The following is a 9,418-nucleotide window of genomic DNA, read 5'->3' on the forward strand; positions in this document are numbered from 1 at the left end:
GTGTCTCCATCTCTCTCTCTTGAAAATAAATAAACATTAAAAAACACACAAACTTCTACATTCTGAGGATAGGGTATATCCTAAAGGGGAGAGAAGGGTGGGGGAAGGTGATTCAGGGGTGGGAAGGGAGAGAACGAGACAGAGAGGGGAAGAAAGGGACATTCTTTGAAAATAGGAAGTCAGGTTGTCATCAGGTTTCTCATCAACAGCTGGATTTTAGATTTTTTTTTCAACGTTTTTATTTACTTTTGGGACAGAGAGAGACAGAGCATGAACGGGGGAGGGGCAGAGAGAGAGGGAGACACAGAATCGGAAACAGGCTCCAGGCTCTGAGCCATCAGCCCAGAGCCTGACGCGGGGCTCGAACCCACGGACCGCGAGATCGTGACCTGGCTGAAGTCGGACGCCCAACCGACTGCGCCACCCAGGCGCCCCGCCACAGCTGGATTTTAGAAGACGATGGATCCAATTCCTCCAAAGTTCTAAGGACAAATTATTTCGGATCTAGAATTCTAATAAAATGTGAAGCTGCAGTAAAATGTTTTGAGAAATGCAGAGCAAATTAGGTGCAGCTGTCATGAAAACGCACGCTGCAGATCTCTGATTATGGGGACTGTAACTGAGGTGGGCCCACTTTCGTGCCTAAAATCCATTACACATGTGTTAGCTAGTTTATGACTGTAGCAGAGACACTAAAGCAAACCTGCCTCTGGGACACAGGAGACTCTCCAGTGTCTTTGCCAAACCGTTCCGTTGACTCAGTGGCAGTCTAGAACACTTCTACCCAACCTTCTCTCCCTCTCTCCATCACTTGGTATCTAACCTACACCAGGGTCTGAAGGTCCTCTAGGACTTGCCCAGCTCCTTCCTGTTCTTCTCATACAAGTGCATTTACTCCCACCGTGGAATCTATGCATCTAAAATCTTAAAAAGGATTACAGGGAAAATTGGGGATTTGAGATGCAGACAAAGGAGACCCAACATATGCATAACTGAAGAAGAAAACCGAAATCATGAACCATAAGTATATATTTTGTTAAATATCTGGACACACGGAAAGGGAGTAACGGCATATGCTCTCGTTTCTCATTTTTGACAATACCTTCCAAAATTCTGAGCACACCAAAGCTCCCTTTGGCTTTGAAGCCATATGATCTTGACTTTAAATCTTGTCTCTTCCAGTTACTACAAGAGATCTCAGTAGGTTACTTAGCATCTCTCTGCCCTGGTGTTCTCACCTGTATAATATGCCCATGAATACCTATCATGTAATAATGTGGTGAAAGTTACATGAAAATTGCACACAGTGCCTGATACTTAACAGGCAAAGTGGACAAAGATACAACTAGAAAAGTTACTGAAGAGAATCTGCGTGGATCCCTCTTTGTCTCTTGGTAACAGGTTTTAGAGTAAATACAGTAACATCTCCCGAGCAAGACAATGTACAGATATGGGTCCAAATTTGGGGGCTTGAATCCCAGCTATATCACTTTCTGGTTGGGAGGCCTTACATAACATCTCTGCCTCAGTTTCCCCATTTCATGATGATACTTCTCTCTTAGGGCTGGTATGAAAATTAAATGAATTAGTACATGTGAGTGTTTAGATGACTGCCTGGATCACAATAAATAATCAATAAATGTTGGCTGTCATTGAGCTTGTCAATTAGCTCTGAGACCCTCTGGGTTGAGGTGACTGATTGGATACAATATATGTGTAGCATTTTTCCTCAGTAAAGTAACTTTATTTTTAAAATTTTTTTTTTTCAACGTTTATTTATTTTTGGGACAGAGAGAGACAGAGCATGAACGGGGGAGGGGCAGAGAGAGAGGGAGACACAGAATCGGAAACAGGCTCAGTAAAGTAACTTTAAAACAGAACAAAAACATAAACTCAAGGCAACAGGGAGAACAAGAGAAGACAAGAGCTATCAAATTTGTGAAGCTACAAATCAGAAGGGCGCGTGGCAGCTGAATCCGCTTAGCTGATGGAGCTGAACGTTATGCCCTCAGTGGAGAATGTGAGAACTCAGCTTGATTCATCCCGCAGAACCTCCCGAAGAACCTCCCGGAGCTCAGAACTGGGTGGCATTGGGTGCCTTCAGAACAGGGGGTTGGGGGGGGGGCTCAAATAAGAAGCCAGGGGATGGGGGCGAACTGTCAAGGAGTAATAAGATTTCTTCCTTACCTCACACTGCTTGTGGCTGCCCTTTTCCCGTCTCGGTACAACACGGAAGGCTTTTCTGCAAAGGAGGGAAATAAAGTCCTGTGTGCTACACAGAAAACAGGCTTCTGGGGGCATGTGCACCTGAATGCTGAGATCCCCAGTTCACTTCTTCATTCATCTTGAAAAATGTCAGCATCCAGAACATTTCCCTGCAATCGGGAGAGAAGACTCTCCCTCGGGGAATCTGGCCAGCCTGAGAAGAAAGACGTTGACTTGGAGGTTCCCAATACACAATGGCTTTGGACCACCCAGGATGAAACGCCAGTCTTTCCCTTCATGCATTTAGGACTTCCAGTCTCTTTTTTTAAAAAATTTTTTTTTTCAACGTTTATTTATTTTTGGGACAGAGAGAGACAGAGCATGAACGGGGGAGGGGCAGAGAGAGAGGGAGACACAGAATCGGAAACAGGCTCCAGGCTCCGAGCCATCAGCCCAGAGCCTGACGCGGGGCTCGAACTCACGGACCGCGAGATCGTGACCTGGCTGAAGTCGGACGCTTAACCGACTGCGCCACCCAGGCGCCCCCAGTCTCTTTTTTTAGAGCCCAGTCTTAGCCAAGAGTAGACAGCCAAGTCTTGTCAGACATCGAGAAAGTTCTCCGACGTGGAATAAAGAGGTCCAAACAGGTAAATAATGAAATCTAGAGGAAATAGAATGAATGCAGTTTAGAAGAAAACTTTTTTTTAAAGTTATCATTAATACTCCTGGAGAATGAGGGTGATGTTATCAATGAAGCAAGAACAAAGTGTTACTGAAAAGTCCCCAAATAAAAATAATAACAATAGGGGCGCCTGGGTGGCGCAGTCGGTTAAGCGTCCGACTTCAGCCAGGTCACGATCTCGCGGTCCGTGAGTTCGAGCCCCGCGTCAGGCTCTGGGCGGATGGCTCGGAGCCTGGAGCCTGTTTCCGATTCTGTGTCTCCCTCTCTCTCTGCCCTTTCCCCGTTCATGCTCTGTCTCTCTCTGTCCCAAAAATAAATAAAATCGTTGAAAAAAAAAATTAAAAAAAAAAAATAATAACAACAAAAAATGCTTTTGAAAATTAAAATAGGGTGGCAGAAATGAGACACTCAGTAGAAGAACCAGAAGGTAAATGGGAAGAAATTTCCTGGAAAATGGAACAAAAAGAATAAAGAAATGGAAATTAGGAGATATGACATAAGACATTAGAGGATAAGTATAAGAGATCCAAAATCTGACCAAGAGGAATTTCAAAAGAGAACAGAGAAGGCTAAGGGGACTAGATCATCAAAAATAGTTTAAGAATATTTACCAGAGCTGAAGAACATGACTTCTCAGATTCAAAGAGCCCAGTGAGGGGCGCCTAGGTGGCTCAGTCAGTTAAGTGTCTGACTCTTGATCTCAGCTCAGGTCATGATCTGATGGCTTGTGAGGTTGAGCCCTGCCCCGGGCTCTGCACTGACTGCATGCAGCCTGCTTGGGATTCTCTCTCCCTCACTCTTTGCCCCTTCCCTGCTCACACATGTGCTCACATGTGAGAGCCCCCAAATTAAAAATAAATCCATGTGAAGGGGCATCATTGTGAAATTTCAGAACAAAGAGAAGATCCTACAAGCTTCCAGAGAGAAAAACTAGATCACATATAAAAGAATTCAAATAGCTTCTCAATAGCCACACTGGAAATAAAAGGGCAGTGGAGAAATGCCCTGCAAATTATGAAAAAAAAAAATTCCAACCTAGAAGAATTATTTCCAACTTAGAATTCTAGAGTCAGGGTGCCGGGGTGGCTCAGTTGGTTGAGCGTCCGACTTCGGCTCAGGTCATGATCTCATGGTCTGTGGGTTCAAGCCCTGTGTTGGGCTCTGTGCTGACAGCTTGGAGCCTGGAGCCTGCTTCCGATCCTGTGTCTCCCTCTCTCTCTGCCCCTCCCCTGCTCTCACTTTGTCTCACTCTGTCTCTCAAAAATAAATAAATGTAAAAAAAATAAAAAAAAAAGAATTCTAGAGTCAGTTAACAATCAAGCAAATGTGAGGACAGGCACAATAAAGACATCTTTGGGCTCAAAACCTCCACCTCCCATGCATCCTTCTCAAGGAGGCTATTGGAAGTAAAGCAAGGAAGAGAAGGACACGGGATAAAGAAAATTAACTTCAACCCAGAGAAAAAATTATGAGAAATATGGTGAAGGGAGATCCCAGAGTGACAGCTGTAGACCAGGTGATAGGGCAGGTGTATTTCCCAGGTTGGAGCAGTGTCACGCAAAAGGCAGGTGTGGTGATGAGCATGGCTATACCCTAGACTGTTGGACCATCTTTTTAACCTGATGAGGTTGCTGAAGCACAAATTCCATTCCAACAAGGTATTAAACTAAAAAGAGGAAGACATTAAGGAAACAGGAAATCCAACCTAAAGAGAAACGCAAAAATAATTTAGGGATGGCAGCAAAGAGAAGTCAGTCCCAGGAATACAGCTATGCAGCAGACCTACAGACCAAAAACCAGCTCCTGTAGGAGAAAGCAGGTCCTCATGAAAGGTGGTTCCAATAGCGAAAGAAAGAAAGAAGAAAGAAAGAAAGAAAGAAAGAATGAATTAAATTGCTTGATGTTGTTGACCTTGTAGAAAAACGTTCGGAGAGACTTTTGGAAGTTGTAGGGTTAATTGACAATTAAATGCAAAAAAGTTAAGTCAATGAAAAAGCAAGGCAATTATCCACTACAGATAAAACAAGAATTAAGAAAGGAAACATAATCGTAGTGCACTACAATGCTCACTGTGAATAATATTTGTCTAGGCAGACAATGTAAACAGCGACTATTGATCTAAAAACTGTAATCTACATGAGGAGAAGGAAGGACAGGAAACAGAGGGATGCGGACAGTGGTGTCCAAGAACGAGATTGAGATCCTCATCTACCACAATAGGAAGTCAGTGGATCGCATCTAGAATTGATGAAGTGAAAGATAGCATAAACTTGTTATTTAGAAACACAGGGATGAGGAAACCCAGGGAAACAGCAGTTGGCAGTGCTGGCCCCTGGGGTGGAACCATGTGGAATAGGACAGGTGGAACAAGGAATTTGTATTTTGTTCCAAATACGTTCGATCAATTTGACTCTTGAAACTGTGTGCACTGCTAAAAAATTAATTTTAAAAATGGATGGATTTTTCCTAGCATCTTTTCTTCCACGTCTCCTCATGGCCTCTGAATGCTCCGGTGTCTTTTTCTGGCTGCCCTGGTCAAGGGGTAAGGCTTAGAAGATGACAATCCCACACACCCTTAAAAACTACCTCTTATTTTTCTACAGGTGTATGTTTCTTTTCTTTTTTTTTATTATATAGCATTTTATTTAAAGGTTTTTTAATGTTTATTTGTTTTTGAGAGAGAGAGAGACAAAGAGAGAGGGGAAGGGCCAGAGAGAGAGGGAGACACAGAATCTGAAGCAGGCTCCAGGCTCCAAGCTGTCAGCACAGAGCCCGAAGCGGGGCTCGAACTCACAAATCGCGAGATCATGACCTGAGCTGAAGTTGGATGCTTAACCGACTGAGCCACCCAGACGCCCCTATAGCATTTTATTTTTTTTAAAAAACTTTATTTCATAGAATACATTTTCACATTAGAGATTCCTACAGTGGAAGAATAACTATTACTTACAGTTTTATATTTGTAGAACATTAGGACAAGTAAAATAAACACATTTGAGGATTAAGTCCCAGTTCAGAATCTGTAATATTTTGATACATCTATAAGGGGACCTCTTCCCTACATGGAATTTTTCTACACTCAGAAGCTCTCCAGGCTCCTCCTCCCAAGTTTTAGAAATGAGCAGTATTTCCTAACTTTAAAGCTTCCCTAGGACATGTAACCATTAATAACTGGTATAACAGAGAGGGAAGTTTTCAAAATTTAAACACTGACTAATTTTCTGCAAAGTCTTTACTTGTGAATGAACAGTCTTTCCCTTTCACCATCATTCCCAGGACAAACATATATGTTTGATCAGGTATTGATAGTAATAAAGCTGAATTCCCTTTAAGAATTTGAAAAACTAACAGGCAAAAGCTCATATGCAATGTTTAGTTATGCTGAGTCTTGTAAGAAGCTGGGAGACAACCCCTATCAACTCACCAGAACAAGGAACTCAGTCCCCAAAATACTTGGATACAATTCCTCTCAAACCTTTTCCTCAAAGACAAAATTCTAAAAATAACAAGGCAATTAGGAGAAGAGGTTTGTCTCACCAATGGACTTACCAGTCATTTCCTCCTTATTGTGAGTTGAATGGTATGCAGGGCAGAGGCAAAAAGGTGTACATCAATTCTCGTGGTATTGAGTCAAAAAGGTCAGAGCTTCCACAGCATGGCAACAGCTTTTGCAGATGCCCACATCATGATAGTTGAAATAACACAGCCCAGCAAAGGTCAAAGCTGACAGGGCCAAAACGCCTGCCTTGGCAGTTTTCTGCAAAGCATCTCCAGGAACGTAGTCAGTTAGCCATTTATCCAAGGCCCCAGTGACTATGGAGCATGAGGGCTGCAGCCAAGAAGTAGTCCATCGCAGAGCTGGGATTCAAATAAGCAGCTGGAATTAGGCCCAGGAGCAAAATACTGACCACCCTCTCACCAGTCCAGTGGAGAGATACAGCCTTGGAACCAGCATGGTGGTTGGGTGACAGGTGAATGTGTTGTGTTCTACACTGTCCTGGGGTAGGTTGGTCTTGAGACATAAGCAGGTCTGAGCACTGGAATTCGGAGAAACGGAGCTTGGCCTCCTTGTGCACCACACAGGACACTCAGCCTCCAGAGATTCGCCATCTTTTATAGGTGTGTGTTTCTTAAAGTGGGCTATTATTTCAAAGAACAGTGCCGTATGTAATTTTATATGGAAGAACGAAGAAAGTGATCGTGGCAAGAAAATTAGAACTGCAAATTCCTTAAATGCAAGTTCAACACTTTGCATTTATCAGCCATCTTAATTTCTCATGTCCCTAATTTCCTTTTTGACCTCTTGGGAAATCTTTAGTTTCCCCCCCTTGCATTCCTGGACTGAAGTCCAGCTCTCAGGCAACTGATGGCTTCCCACATTTCGGGACCTGCTCTGGGGACTCTGTGGGGCCCAGGCTTCTGCTGACTTAAGCCCGTGTCTAGTTCTTTCTAACCGGCTCATCTTCCCTTTGAAAAACAAGGACATCCCCTCCCTTAGAGCAGTGTCCCGCTCACTGCCCAGAGCTTGGCACAGAATATAGTCTAGGATAATTAACTGAATGAATGAACTGCTTTTCTAACCTCAGAACAATCCTTAAACTGCTGTGAGAGCTGAAGGGATCCTAGTTGATCTAGTCCAACCACCTCATTTTGCAAAATCCCTGACAGGAGCCAGCATTTGTTCAGGTCACTTGGTGAGTTAGATACGGAAGTAGGTGTGCATACTCATATCCTCGGGCCACTGTAGCAAAGCACCAAGAAATGGGTGGCATTAAACAACAGGAATTTATTCTCTGATGGTTCTGGAGGCTAGAAGTACAGAATCAAGGTGTGGCCAGGGCCATGCTCCTTCCAAAGGCTCTGGGGGAGGGTCTTTCCTTACCTCTTCTAGCTTCTGGTGGCCCCAAGAGTTCCTTGGCTTGTGAAAGACTAGCTCCAATCTCTGCCTGTCTTCACGTGGCCATCTTCCCTCTGTGCTGGGTGTCTTCGCATGGTGTTCTCCCCGCCTATCTTCACATCTTCTTTGTATAAAAACACCAATTATATTGGATAAAAGGCCCACCCTACTCCAACATGACTTCATCTTAACTACATCTGCAACAACGCTATTTCCAGATGAGGTCATATTCTGAGGTAGCAGGAGTTCAGACTTGAACGTAGCTTTGGGGAGGGGACCCATTACCACCCGTAACAAGATGGAAAAAGGATTTTCTGTTTGCTAAACCTGGCCGGTTGGGTTGCCCACTTGTTTGCATGGTTGCCTTTCTGTCCCCTCCCCCCCACCCCCCCAGGCTGGACAGCCTGGCTCCACCCAGCTCCCACCCCATGAAGACAGCTTGTCCAGCTTGCTGGGAGGAATACTTTAATATTACTGTTTAATGTCAGTTTGCATATTAAAAGAGGCTCTTAAAAAACCATAGATTCCTTTGAGAGTGAAATAAATGGAATAAGTGATTAAATGAGAGACAGAATTTCAAACTCAGTGAAAGGAGTGGGGGGAGATATTAGAGAAAGTGTCCTTCCTGGAACCCCTCCATCGCACTTTGTGAGTTTCCGCCCTCTCCTCATGAGCTCAGATGTGAAGGCAGGCATTTGGGGATAGAAATGCTCGCCCTCATCCGAGAGGATAGATCTCCTCTTCTGCTCCCCATATCCCAGCACCCCCATATCCCGGGGCTCCAGCAGTGGCTGGGAGGTTGGGAAAGCAGGTGGCGACAGAACATTCCCATAATGCCTGCCTTTGTGCTGTCATCTGTGGTCTGTGCCTTTCTTGCCCACATCCAATGGCCTGTTCCTCTCCAGTTGCCACATTGACCTGACCCGGCTCATGATGACATGGAAACAGGAGCCCAGGGTCACGGGTCTCTTTCTTACCATGGAAGAACAAGAATGATGGTCTCACCCATTTAGGATGACACAATCTTTTGGGCTGGAACGTGCTGTCTTTTCTTTTTTAAATTGAGACCACAGGCCTCTGTGGATAAGGACAGGCTGTCAGGTCACAATAGCCCTGTGGTGTTTATTTTAAAAGCCACGAGAATAAATCTGATTCATGCCTCTAATGATTCAGCCTTCCCCGTAATTGTGAGGGAGGAGAAGTTTTTCTCTACTTCCCCTTCCTTGCTCCTCTTCTCCCTTTAGCTGTCCTAAGGTCCCACCAGTCCTTCTAAAAGCCATATCTCATGCCTATGTGTTAACTGGTGTCATCCCTCCAAGGAGGCTTTGCACTATTAAAGAGCAAAGCAGAAAGAGGGACACAGAAGTACCAAGCACCTTTTGTGCAAAGAAGGCAATCTGGGGGGAGTGGGAGGGCTTCCAGTTAGTTCACCGCTAACTCTGCTCAGAACTGATGTAGACAGTGGGCTTTGGTGTTGGGAGCCCAGGCTGCTAGCTAGAGGAGGGCCTAGAGATGGAGGCCCAGGGGCTGACAAGAGCCATGGGGAGCCCAGGGCCCAGGGGCTAGCCACATGGACGAGACCTAGGGAAACCATTATGTTCTTCCACCAAAACAAATTTCAAAGGCAGTGATAA

The 9,418-nt window shown here is 44.6% G+C and overlaps 1 pseudogene; it reads right to left on the reverse strand.

The window, feature by feature from the left end:
• Positions 1–6,526: 6,526 nt before the first annotated feature.
• Positions 6,527–6,997, reverse strand: LOC124504332 (succinate dehydrogenase [ubiquinone] cytochrome b small subunit, mitochondrial-like; annotated as a pseudogene).
• Positions 6,998–9,418: the final 2,421 nt, after the last annotated feature.

This window comes from Lynx rufus, unplaced genomic scaffold (genome assembly GCF_022079265.1).
Source record: "Lynx rufus isolate CCGP_SWC_20201006 ecotype Redwood Valley unplaced genomic scaffold, mLynRuf1.p SCAF_8, whole genome shotgun sequence".
In the NCBI taxonomy this organism is placed as follows: domain Eukaryota; kingdom Metazoa; phylum Chordata; class Mammalia; order Carnivora; family Felidae; genus Lynx; species Lynx rufus.